This window comes from Pseudorca crassidens, chromosome 8 (genome assembly GCF_039906515.1).
Source record: "Pseudorca crassidens isolate mPseCra1 chromosome 8, mPseCra1.hap1, whole genome shotgun sequence".
Classification (NCBI taxonomy): domain Eukaryota; kingdom Metazoa; phylum Chordata; class Mammalia; order Artiodactyla; family Delphinidae; genus Pseudorca; species Pseudorca crassidens.
The window spans coordinates 100,343,644-100,357,393 of NC_090303.1; the positions used below are offsets into that span (position 1 = coordinate 100,343,644).

The window sequence follows — 13,750 nt, forward strand, 5'->3', positions numbered from 1 at the left end:
ACTCTCAACCACTGTGCCACTAGGGAAACCCTGTGCAAAAGCTTTTAAGTTTCATTAGGTCCCATTTATTTTTTTTTGTTTTTATTTCCATTACTCTAGGAGGTAGATCAAAAAAGATATTGCTGTGATTTATGTCAAAGAGTGTTCTTCCTATGTTTTCCTCTAAGAGTTTTATAGTGTCCGGTCTTACATTTAGGTCTCTAATCCATTTTGAGTTTATTTTTGTGTATGGTGTTAGGGAGTGTTCTAATTTCATTCTTTTACATGTAGCTGTCCAGTTTTCCCAGCACCACTTATTGAAAAGACTGTCTTTTCTCCATTGTATATTCTTGCCTCCTTTGTCATAGATTAGTTGACCATAGGTGTGGGTGTTTGTCTCTGGGCTTTCTATCTTGTTCCATTGATCTATATTTCTCTTTTTGTGCCAGTACCATATTGTCTTGATTACTGTAGCTTTGTAGTATAGTCTGAAACCAGGGAGTCTGATTCCTCCAGCTCTGTTTTTTTCCCTCAAGACTGCTTTGGCTATTCGGGGTCTTTTGTGTCTCCATAAAAATTTAAGATTTTTTGTTCTAGTTCCATAAAAAATGCCATTGGTAATTTGATAGGGATTGTATTGCTTTGGGTAGTATAGTCATTTTCACAATATTGATTCTTCCAATCCAAGAACACGGTATATCTCTCCATAGATATCTCTCCATCTATCATCTCCACGGAAGATGATCCGTTGGTATCATCTTCAATTTCTTTCATCAGTGTCTTATAGTTTTCTACATACAGGTCATCTGTCTCCCTCGGTAGGTTTATTCCTAGGTATTTTATTCTTTTTGTTGCAGTGGTAAATGGGAGTGTTTCCTTAATTTCTCTTTCAGATTTTTCATCATTAGTGTATAGGAATGCAAGAGATTTCTGTGCATTAATTTTGTATCCTGCTACTTTACCAAATTCATTGATTAGCTCTAGTAGTTTTCTGGTGGTATCATTAGGATCCTCTATGTATAGTATCATGTCATCTGCCAACAATGACAGTTATACTTCTTCTTGTCCAATTTGTATTCCTTTTATTTCTTTTTCTTCTCTGATTGCCGTGGCTGGGACTTCCAAAACTATGTTGAATAATAGTGGTGAGAGTGGACATCCTTGTCTTGTTCCTGATCTTAGAGGAAATGCTTTCAGTTTTTCACCATTGAGAATGATGTTTGCTGTGGGTTTGTCGTATATGGCCTTTATTATGTTGAGGTAGGTTCCCTCTATACCCACTTTCTGAAGAGTTTTTATCATAAATGGGTGTTGAATTTTGCCAAAAGTTTTTTCTGCATCTATTGAGATGTTCATATGGTTTTTATTCTTCAATTTGTTAATATGGTGCATCACATTGATTTGCATATACTGAAGAATCCTTGCATTCCTAGGATAAATCCCACTTGATCATGGTGTATGATCCTTTTAATGTGTTGTTGGATTCTGTTTGCTAGTATTTTGCTGAGGATTTTTGCATCTATATTCATTAGTGATATTGGTCTGTAATTTTTTTTGTAGTATCTTTGTCTGGTTTTGGTATCAGGGTGATGGTGGCCTCATAGAATGAGTTTGGGAGTGTTCCTTCCTATGCAGTTTTTTGGAAGAGTTTGAGAAGGATGGGTGTTTGATAGAATTCACCTGTGAAGCCATCTGGTCCTGGACTTTTGTTTGTTGGAAGAATTTGAATCACAGTTTCAATTTCATTACTTGTGATTGGTCTGTTCATATTTTCTATTTCTTCCTGGTTCAGTCTTGGAAGGTTATACCTTTCTAAGAATTTGTCCATTTCTTCCAGGTTGTCCATTTTATTGGCATAGAGTTGCTTGTAGTAGTCTCCTAGGATACTTTGTATTTCTGCGGTGTCTGTTGTAACTTCTTTTTCATTTCTAATTTTATTGATTTTAGTCTTCTCCCTCTTTTTTTTGATGAGTCTGGCTAATGGTTTATCAATTCTGTTTATCTTCTCAAAGAACCAGCTTTTAGTTTTACTGATCCTTGCTATTGATTTCTTTGTTTCTATTTCATTTATTTCTGCTCTGATCTTTATGATTTCTTTCCTTCTGCTAACTTTGGGTTTTGTTTGTTCTTCTTTCTCTAGCTCCTTTAGGTTTAAAGTTAGATTGTTTATTTGAGATTTTTCTTGTTTCTTGAGGTAGGCTTGTATAGCTATAAACTTCTCTCTTAGAACTGTTTTTGTCCATCCCGTAGGTTTTGGATCGTTGTGTTTTCATTGTCATTTGTCTCTAGGTATTTTTTGATTTCCTCTTTGATTTCTTCAGTAATCTCTTGGTTACTTAGTAACGTATTGTTTAGCCTCCATGTGTTTGTATTTTTTACGTTTTTTCCCCTGTAATTGATTTCTAATCTCATAGCGTTGTAGTCAGAAAAGATGCTTGATATGATTTCAGTTTTCTTCAATTTACTGAGGCTTGATTTGTGACTCAAGGTATGATCTCTCCTGGAGAATGTTCCGTGCGCACTTGAGAAGAAAGTGTAATCTGCTGTTTTTGGATGGAATGTCCTATAAATATCAATTAAATCTATCTGGTCTATTGTGTCATTTAAAGCTTGTGTTTCCTTATTAATTTTCTGTTTGGATGCTTTTCCTTTAGTGTAAGTGAGGTGTTAAAGTCCCCCACTATTATTGTGTTACTGTCGATTTCCTCTTTTATAGCTGTTCACAGTTGCCTTATGTATTTAGGTGTTCCTATGTTGGGTGCATATATATTTATAATTGTTATATCTTCTTGGATTGATCCCTTGATCATTATGTAGTGTCCTTCTTTGTCTCTTGTAACATTCTTTATTTTAAAGTCTGTTTTATCTGATATGAGTATTGGTACTCCAGCTTTCTTTTGATTTCCATTTGCGTGGAATATCTTTTTCCATCCCCCCGCGTTCAGTCTGTATGTGTCCCTAGTGGGTCTCTTGTAGACAACTCATATATATGAGTCTTGTTTTTGTATCCATTCAGCAAGCCTGTGTCTTTTGGTTGGAGCATTTAATCCATTCACGTTTGAGGTAATTATCGATATGTATGTTCCTATTACCATTTTCTTAATTGTTTTTGGTTTGTTTTTGTAGCTCCTTTTCTTCTCTTGTGTTTCCCACTTAGAGAAGTTCCTTTACCATTTGTTGTAGACCTGGTTTGGTGGTGCTGAATTCTCTTAGCTTTTGCTAGTCTGTAAAACTTTTGATTTCTCCATCGAATCTGAATGAGATCCTTGCTGGGTAGAGTAATCTTGGTTGTGGGTTCTTCCCTTTCATCACTGAAGTATATCATGCCACTCCCTTCTGTCTTGTAGCGTTTCTGCTGAGAAATCAGCTGATAACCTTATGGGAGTTCCCTTCTATGTTATTTGTCGTTTTTCCCTTGCTGCTTTCAATAGTTTTTCTTTGTCTTTAAGTTTTGCCCATTTGATTATTATGTGTCTTGGCGTGTTTATCCTTGGGTTTATCCTGTATGGGACTCTCTGCGCTTCCCGGACTTGGGTGGCTATTTCCTTTCCCATGTTAGGGAAGTTTTCGACTATAATCTTTTCACATATTTTCTCTGGTCCTTTATCTCTCTCTTCTCCTTCTGGGACCCCTATAATGCGAATGTTGTTGCGTTTAATGTTGTCCCAGAGGTCTCTTAGGCCGTCTTCATTTCTTTTCATTCTTTTTTCTTTATTCTGTTCCGCAGCCGTGAATTCCACCATTCTGTCTTCCAGGTCACTTATCCGTTCTTCTGCCTCAGTTATTCTGCTATTGGTTCCTTCTAGTGTAGTTTTCATTTCAGTTATTGTATTGTTCATCTCTGTTTGTTTGTTCTTTAATTCTTCTAGATCTTTGTTGAACATTTCTTGCATCTTCTCGATCTTTGCCTCCATTCTTTTTCCGAGGTCCTGGATCATCTTCACTATCATTATTCTGAATTCTTTTTCTGGAAGGTTGCCTATCTCCACTTCATTTAGTTGTTTTTCTGGGGTTCTATCTTGTTCCTTCATCTGGTACATAGCCCTCTGCCTTTTCATCTTGTCTGTCTTTCTGTGAATGTGGTTTTTGTTCCACAGGCTGCAGGATTGTAATTCTTCTTGCTTCTGCTGTCTGCCCTCTGGTGGATGAGGCTATCTAAGAGACTTGTGCAAGTTTCCTGATGGGAGGAACTGGTGGTGGGTAGAGCTGGCTGTTGCTCTGGTGGGCAGAGGTCAGTAAAACTTGAATCTGCTTGACTGCTGTTGGGTGGGGCTGGGTCCCCTCCCTGTTGGTTGTTTGGCCTGAGGCGATCCAACCCTGAGCCTACCTGGGCGCTTTAGTGGGGCTAATGGCAGACTCTGGGAGGGCTCACACCAAGGAGTACTTCCCAGAACTTCTGCTGCCAGTGTCCTTGTCCTCATGGTGAGACAGAGCCACCCCCGAACTCTGCAGGAGACCCTCCAACACTAGCAGGTAGGTCTGGTTCAGTCTCCCCTGGGGTCACTTCTCCTTCCCCCTGGGTCCCGATGCGCACACTACTTTGTGTGTGCCCTCCAAGAGTGGAGTCTCTGTTTCCCCCAGTCCTGTCGAAGTCCTGCAATCAAATCCCGCTAGCCTTCGAAGTCTGATTCTCTAGGAATTCCTCCTCCCGTTGCTGGACCCCCAGGTTGGGAAGCCTGACGTGGGGCTCAGAACCTTCACTCCAGTGGGTGGACTTCTGTGGTATAAGTGTTCTCCAGTGTGTGAGTCACCCACCCAGCAGTTATGGGTTTTAATTTTATTGTGATTGCACCCCTCCTACCGTCTCATTGTGGCTTCTCCTTTGTCTTTGGATGTGGAGTATCTTTTTTGGTGAGTTCCATTGTCTTCCTGTTGATGATTGTTCAGCAGTTAGTTGTGATTCCGGTGTTCTCACAAGAGGGAGTGAGAGCACGTCCTTCTACTCTGCCGTCTTGAACCAATCTCGCTGGATTTTCTTGTTACCAAAATAAAATGAAAGACTTCACTCACCAGGATAATTAATTAACTGATTGGAGTCTATTTATCTTCCTTTGTCGTGTAGACTATGTAAAAAGTGGAAAAATAAAATGTATCTTCCATTTGACATATTTAATATGAATTTAGTTCTATAATTGCATATACTTTTGCTATGTTTTCTCCGTCAATATTACCAGCTGTATATTTGACACATTAATATTAGATATTGTGTAATCAGTTGAAGTTTTTTGTTATGAACTTATTACAATAGGAATTGTTCTAAGAAACAAACATGTAAGGCAGTATTAAAATGTGAGCAAAATGTGTTTTGTTTTTTCTTAAATAAATGATTATTGTCTTTAAAAAACATTTTGGGGCTTCCCTGGTGGCACCGTGGTTGAGAGTCCGCCTGCCGATACAGGGGACACGGGTTTGTGCCCCGGTCTGGGAAGATCCCACATGCCACGGAACGGCTAGGCCTGTGAGCCATGGCTGCTGAGCCTGTGTGTCCGGAGCCTGTGCTCCACAATGGGAGAGGCCACAACAGTGAGAGGCCCGCGTACCACAAAAGAAAAGGAAAAACATTTTGTATATCATCTTATTCTTTATTTCTAATTTTATTGTATTTTGAGTATAAAAAGTGATCTGAATAAAATTGGTTATTTGGAATTTGTTATAATTTGCTTACAGCCAGTTTTTGTAAATATTCCATGTATATTTGAAAAGAACATAGAAATCTCTAATTGTTTGGATAACATTAATATGCTTTTCAAATTTTCTGTATTCTTACTAATTTTTGTCTGTTTTATCAATTACAGAGAAAGAGGTGTATAGAAGCATTCCATTGTGGGTTTTTTTCAATTTTTTCCTCATAATTCTGTCATTTTTTCCTTTATATATTTTGAGATCATGCTGTTAGCTACATTATATCATACTTTTTTTCACAATATAGTGACCTTTTTATCCTAGTAATAGTTTTTGCTTTAAAGCCTGTTTTGTCCAATGGTATTACTATGCCAGCTTTCTTTTGGTTAGTGTTTGCTGGTATGTCTTTTTTTTCCTTCCCAATTCTTTACTTTACTCTATACTGTGTCCTTAAGTTTTAGATATCTCTTGTAAACAGCATGTGACAGAATGTCAAGTGTCTTTTTGCCCTTGTCTGGGCATTGAGGCTAAGGCCCAGAGCTGAGGACAAAAGGCATAACCTACCCCATGTTTTGATTTTGTGTGGCCAGAAGGCGTGGGAACTGTCACTTACCTACAGAGCTTACTAGGAGGCACCACTTAAGAACTGACACTATCCCCGTGCCCGCCCCCCAACCCCTGCATAAAGAGACTAGAGAGAACAGGTTTCTGGGCCGTCCCTCCCTTTCCACGATGCGAGAGAGTTCTTGGTCCTCTTTTGTGGAGCCCAGAAGTATGGCTCAGTGCCCTTTGCAGTCTCCCTCTTCCATTACAGGGAAGAAGAGGAGGGTGCTTGATCCATGTCCCCTGTAGGTGTGGGCACACTGGAACGTGGAAACAGACAGTTTTTAACATAGAGATTTCCGAAGGCTTAAAAACATCACCAGAAAGACACTAGGCTACTCCCACCCCATTCCAGTTCCCCTCAACCTCTGATGGTGCAGTATACAACCCAAGCAACTTCCTTGCTTTCTTGTAAAGAGCATGGGGGTTGGGGGAGGGGCAGGGGCTCTGCTGTGCCCACACCCCACAGGCCCACATGGCCACAGGCCACTTGATGGGTGCCTACCTCTGGGAAGAGCTAGGGACAGAAATTTCTAGTTACCCCTCTGGGAGTGAGTCTCAGTGTCAGAGTGGGACAGAGTGAAGCTGAGCACTACCCCAAGGTAACCTCACATACTGCATACCTGGAAACCACCATAGCAGCAGAGGCCCACGGTCCCAGGTGGGACCCAGCGGTGGGAGGGTTCCAGTCAACACAGAAAACCACGTCCTCCTTCACCTCCTTTTTGAACGCTCCATGCTTTGGCCAAAAGTGAGGCTTTGCAAAAGCCTAAGTTAGAGTGTGGGTGGAGGAAGCTTGGAAGACCAGAGAGAAAAACGAAGAAGGGTTTGGAAAGCAGACCGCATGCCCTCTTCACCTCAAGCCGCTAGTGCCCCAGACAGACCTAGCCTGAACTGGAGTGGAGGGGACCCCAGCTCTGACTGAGTTCAAACACAGTTCAGACTGAGGCTGAAATGAGACTCTCTGACAAGAGAAAGTGATGAAACATTTTGGAATTTCAAAAAGATGTCATTATTGTACTGAATAACCAGTAAGAAAACAAGGGTTGACATAACACAATTATGGGGCAGTCACGGGAAAAAGGGAAACTATTTTATGTTTATGCCCCAATGAATTAATGTTTCTCATAAAACTTCATAGAGCTGGATTTTTGTTTAGTTTTATAATCTGACAATTTGTCTTTCAACTGGAGAGCTTATTTTCTTTATATTTATTGTGAATATAGATATATATGGATTTTTTCTATCATCTTATTTTGTGATCTTTATTTACTGTAACTTTGCTTCTTTCCCCCTTTCCCTACCTTCTGTTAGATTAATCAGATTTTCTTTATTCATCTCTTCTCCCTCTGCTAGGAGCCATTCTACCTCTGTTCTTTCAGCAGCTGTGATGAACATAGTAAATATGTATATTTGACTTACGAAGTCTAAATGTAATTGCTGTCTCTGCCCTTCTCTTGAAATCACCAAGACCGTAGGATACTTTCATTGAAGTCATGTTCTATCCTTCTTACATGTTGTCTAGTATTGTAGTTCCATTTGTTTTGTATCCCCCAAACTTGTCTTTATTATTGTCTTACAAAGTCAATGCATGTTGAGATTTACCCATGTTTACTAAATTTGTTTTGCTCACCACTCTCCTTGTGTCCTTCTTCTTACTGAGTTCAAGTTTCCTCTTCTCAAAGGATAGTCCTCAGTAGTTTTTCAGTGAGGGTTTATAAATGGTACATTTCCAGTTTTTATTTTCTGGAACTGTCTTTATTTGGTTTTGCTCGTGTGTGACAATTGATCAGGGTATAAAATCTAGGTTGACAGTTATTTTCCCTCACCACTGTGTAGGTGTTCGTCCATTGTCTTCTGACCTTTATTTTTATCATAGAAGAGTCTACTGTCAATCTAGTAGTTCTTTCTTTGATGTCAATCTGTCTTTTTCTCTGGTTGCTTTTAGGATTTCTTCTTTGTTTTTGGTGTTCTAGTTTCGCCACAATGTTTATACAAGTGGATTTACATTTGTGTGTCTTGGATTTGAGGATTTATATCTTTCATCAGTTCTTGAAGACTGTTATTCTTTCAAAAAATATTTATTTTCTTCTAATTTCCTAATTATCTCTTTCTAGATAAGAAAATCTGATTTGATAGATGTATGGTCAGTGTTCCTAGTCTATGTTCTTAACATACCATATGTTTCCATCCATCATTTTATCTGTCTTTCATTCTGGGTACTTTCCTCAACTATCTTTCATTTAATGAATTCTTCCCAGCTGTGTCTAGGTCTGCTGTTTAACCTTAACCAGTCCATTGAGTTTTTTAATTTCAGTGGCTCTATTTTTTCTCATGCTTTCTTTTTAAAATGTTTCTTTTTAATAGTGTCTTGATTTTTCTTAAGGTTTGGTGATTTCTATTTACCTTGCTTTTACCATGCTGCTGCTTCTACTTCTTTGCCCTTAGTTTTTAGAAATTATAAAAATATTCACATTATAGTCTGTTTTGAATTATTTTACCTGAATTCAAGTTCCTGGATATTTACTCCTGCTCTTTCGTTATATTCTCAATAATGGTGGACTGTTTCCTTGTGGGTTTTGCAGTTTCTGATTGTGAGTTTATATTGAGCTGGGCTTGTGGTCTGGATTGTGGGATAGTTCCTCCTGTTTTTGTTTCCTTCAATCAGAGACCTCAAGTGCTTTCATTGGCCTAGGTCCAATTTTTATGTCAATTTATCAGCCCCGAAGGTAATGTAAAATTTGAATCCCGATCTCCATAAGGTACTATCTGTGGTTTTGGATTCTCAAGGAAGATATCACCCCATCCACTACCATCACCCAGAGCCCAGCCTGAGATAGATAAGCTTTTTGTCACTGTGGCAGGCATGGAGATATGCCACTCAGATCTCTGTTCAAGAGCTTAGGATTCAGCTACAAGAAGTGCAGTTAACTGACCAGTTACACCTCTAGGAAATGCCTTGGCTTTCCAGCTGAGGCCATGCTTTTCTTGGACAGCCCCAGGCAATGAGTGAGCAGGTGGGGTCCTAGGCCTGGTCATTTCTTCCCAACACAGGACTCCTCTAACGGGCAATATTTGCTCTAGAACCCTTTGTTTAGTTGGCTGAAACTTTGTCAGAGCTGCATAATGGTCTGTTCCTGCTGCCCAAAACTGCTTCTTCTCCTCTTTCCTTTCACGGATGTTGGATATGCGTCCTGGTCTGAGACTTTGCCTGCAAAACCCTGCTTCCTCCTCCTTTTACCTTTCATAGGCATCATTCTCCTCTTGTACTTCAAACTATGTCTCAGCATCTGCTTCCTGAGGACCCAAGTAACACATCATCTTTTGATGTTAGGATGCATTGTTTGTGAACCATGTATTTTCTGAAGATGAGGCCTTGAAGGGACTTTATCTGGAGGTGTTAGTTCCAACTTCTCACCTCCATGGACCCAAGGCCCACTCCAGGTAGGTGCAGCAGCTCCTCATAGGCTTCCAACATGGCTGCTCTGTTCTGTCTTTGTTTCTGGCACAATAGGATCTCCCTTTATTCCTTTCTATATTAGCTCTATATTTAAAATTACGTTTATTATATCCCACCTGGAATTCCTAGGTATTTGTATCAGGAGTGTGTTCAGTATTTTGTGTTTATTACTTTTTGACAAAGAATTTTCTTAAGACAGAGATTAAGTATATATACTTAATGTCTAAACAGTGCTTTTAATGTTTTTAGATAATCGTATACAAACTGTACAATACTCAGGGTGAAAAGAAACGTGACAATTACGCAAATCAGGAACTTTGTTTTACAGCTGCTGTCAGGGAATAAAGCCTTCCTTGTGATTTGTAAGTCCCTTGCTTCTTTTATTTTTTAATTGAAGTTTAGTTGATTTATAATATTGTGTTAGTTTCAGGTGACAGCAAAGTGATTCACATCTATTTTTTCAGATTTTTTCCATTCTAGGTTATTACAAAATATTGAATATAGTTCCCTGTGCTATACAGTAAATCTGTGTTGCTTATCTATTTTATATATAGTAGATTCTTAACCACAGGCAGATTCTTAACCACTGCGCCACCAGGGAAGCCCCTATGTATTTTATATACAGTAGTGTGTATCTGTTAATCCCATACTCCTAATTTATCTCTCCCCTCCCTTTCCCCTTTGGTAACTGTTAGTTTGTTTTCTGTGTCTGTGAGTCTGTTTCTGTTTTGTAACTAAATTCATTTGTATCATTTTTTAGATTCCATATATAAGTGATATCATATCATATTTGTCTTTGTCTGATTAGTATGATAATCTCTGGGTCCATCCATGTTGCTGCAGATGGCAATATTTCATTTTTTTTTTATGGATCAGTAATATTTCATTGTATATGTATACCACATCTTTTTAAACCAATCATCTGTTGATGGGCATCTGGGTTGTTTCCATGTCTTGGTTATTGTAAATAGTGCTGTAATGAACATTGGGGTGCATGTATCTTTTTGATTTAGAGGTTTCACATTTCCTGGATATATGCCCAGGAGTGGGATCGCTGGATCATATGGTGACTCTATTTTTAGTTTTTTAAGGAACTTCCATACTGTTCTCCATAGTGGCTGCACCGGTTTACATTCCCACCAACAGTGTAGGAGGGTTCTCTTTTCTCCACACTCTCTCCAGCATTTATTATTTGTAGAATTTTTAATTATGGCCATTCTGACTGGTGTGAGGTGGTACCTCATTGTAGTGCTGATTTGCATTTCTCTAATGATTAGCAATGTTGAGCATCTTTTCATGTACTTGTTGGCCATCTGTATGTCTTCTTTGGAGAAATGTCTATTTAGGTCTTCTGCCCATTTTTTGATTGGGTTGTTTTTTTGACTTCGAGTTGTATGAGTTGCTTGTATGTATATTTTGGAAATTACCCCCTTGTTGGTCGCATCATTTTATTGCTTCATTTTTATACATACACCTTTATACACATTTCCAGGAACACATGATATACAAAGTAAGAGAGAGTCCTGTGAGATGACAGATGGAGTCTGAGCAAGTGTCCATGGAAAAACAGGGGAGGCATCAATTCCACCTGCAGAAACTGCGGAAGGCTGGGTGAGGTTGAGCCATGAACTGAGGGGTAAGAAGGAGTGCACCAGGTGGATGGGGCAGTGGGGCAAAGGGAAGGAGGACATCGTCTGCAGCGGGAACAGCATGTGCAGAGATGTGGAACAGCACAGTGCTCTGGGAAGGGCAGGTGGTTCAGTTCATCTAGAGCATGAGATGCAAGGGGAGTTACAGGAGATGACAGGGAAGGAGCCACCTCATGAGGGGTCGGAAATGTCGTGCTGAAGTTTAGATTCTCAGTGCAGGTGGTGGAGTTGCTGGAGGACTTTAAAACCGGGAATGAGAGGGATCAGATCTCCCAGTTAGAAAGGTCACTTTGGGCCTGCGTGAGGGATGGAGAAGTGCAGGATGGGGTGGGAGACACAGACTTGAGACCCAGAAGGACTTCTGGCAAGGCTTCACTGATGTGGAAGAAAGACTGATAAACAACAGAGAAAAAGAGAGAAGGTGACAGGAACTTTAGAGGAGGAGGGGACGTCTTCCCCAGGATGGAGACGCAAAGGAGAGTAACAGTCACACGTGGCCAGCACAATCTTAAAAGATCTTGAGGCTGTTGAAATGGTTAAGGTGCAGCTGACCCACCTTGTCTTCAGTCTGCCTGTAAACATGACAATGATGTAGCACTACTACTTAACAATGGAGAGTCAGAAGGGATGGTGACCATCTTTGGAAGCATAGGAATGAGAACAAAGTTGGAAAAAGATGAAGGTAAAGAAAGATGTCAGGAGGAGGCAGGCAGCAGACAGGTACATTTTGATGGGCAACAGAGGGTGGCCGATATGAAGGAATGACTGGGAATGATGAACCTCGAGTGTTCTCATTTTGGCAGGTTATTTCAGTGCCAGAACATACAGGAGCATCCCAGGGAGGATCTGGTCTGGCCTCGGAGAGGTGATGAGTGTTGTCCTGAGATTTGGGAAGTGTGGTAAGTCAAATAATGCCCCCCCCACCCGTGAAAGCTGTCCACATCCTAATTCCCAGAACCTGTGTAGCCTTATAGTATGGCAAAGGGGACTTTGCAGATGTGATTAAATTAGGATCTTTGGATGTAGAGATCATTCTCGATTATCTGGGCAGGCCCAATGAAATTGCAAGAGTCTTTATGAGAGGGAGATAAGAGGGTCAAAGTCAAAAAAAAGATGTAATGATAGAAGCAGAGGTTGGAGTGATTCCCTTTGAAGATGAAGGAAGGGGCCACAAGCCAAGGAATGCAGGTGGCCTCAAGAAATTGGAAAAGGCGAAGAAATGGATTCTCTCGAGTCTCCAGAAGGAATGCAGCCCTGATGACACCTTGATTGTAGCTCTATATGACTCATTTTGGACTCCTGACCTCCAGAAATGTAAGATAAATCTGGTTGGTTTAAGCCATGAAGTTTGTGGTAATTTGTTACAGCAGCAATAGGAAGCTAATACCAGGGACCACTGTGCTTTGGCCTAAGTGGGATTCTTTTTTTTGTTTTTTGGGGGTTTTTTTGCAGTATGCGGGCCTCTCACTGTTGTGGCCTCTCCCGGTGCGGAGCACAGGCTCCGGACGCGCAGGCTCAGCGGCCATGGCTCACGGGCCCAGCCGCTCCGCGGCATGTGGGATCTTCCTGGACCGGGGCACGAACCCGTGTCCCCTGCATCGGCAGGCGGACTCTCAACCACTGCGCCACCAGGGAAGCCCAGTGGGATTCTTTTGAGCTGTGGCAGAGCAAGCGTTCCCTGGAAGTTTGGGAGTCGTGGTGGGGTCCCCGTTCCACAGTGCTTGTCTGGTCTCCCTCACTGTTTGGGCACCGCTGCTGGATGTCTGAGACGGACCTCAGCCTGCCCCTCCCCACTGCCTAAAACCTTTCCTCCCATGCCCTCTGTCTTGGAGAGCACCTGAGCCAGACCTTAGGAGTCATCCTTTCCTGGGCCTCGGATGGGGTTCTGGCGTGACACGCAGGCAGCATGAGGGCATGAGAATGCATGTGAGGACGGGCGAGGGTGTGGTGGTGGAGGAGGAGCCCCGCCAGCCGGGCAGACACCACATGCATCCCGGTTGGCTTCCAAGCACGAGAGACATGTCCAGTGGGGGCGGTGGGCCAGAAGCACAGCAGAGAGGTCAGGGCTGCTGAGAAGGAATGAGGCGCCATGGCCTGTGCCCGCCATCTCACGATGGGCCTGGATGAGAGCCACTCCCCTTCCTTCTCTGCGTCCCACTCCCACGCCTTCTGTGGCAAATTCGAGTGGATTTTTAAATTTTTTACATTTTCATTTTCTTAAAAAGACAACAATCAAAACAAACGAGACTGAAAACAAAACATGAGATAGAATGTTAACAAGTGTTAACCCTAGTTGGTGGGAATATGGGTGTCAGCTGGCCTGGCTCAAATGCCATTGGAGGGATTTCACTCCAAGACCAGGGTTACAGCCACTGCAGGCATCCCAGATCCTTTCTTGGCCTCTGCCCAGCCAAGAAAAGATGTAAAGAGAAAACAT

General features: G+C 41.3%; 1 long non-coding RNA gene across 1 annotated transcript in view; it reads left to right on the top strand.

Annotated features, from left to right (window-relative positions):
* The window catches only part of LOC137229435 (uncharacterized), a 19,498-nt gene extending 6,752 nt beyond the window's left edge, over positions 1–12,746 (top strand). Inside the window, exons 2-3 of the long non-coding RNA XR_010945681.1 lie at positions 11,157–11,300; positions 12,117–12,746. This is a non-coding gene — a long non-coding RNA (uncharacterized lncRNA). The remainder of the gene's footprint in view (positions 1–11,156; positions 11,301–12,116) is intronic.
* Positions 12,747–13,750: the final 1,004 nt, after the last annotated feature.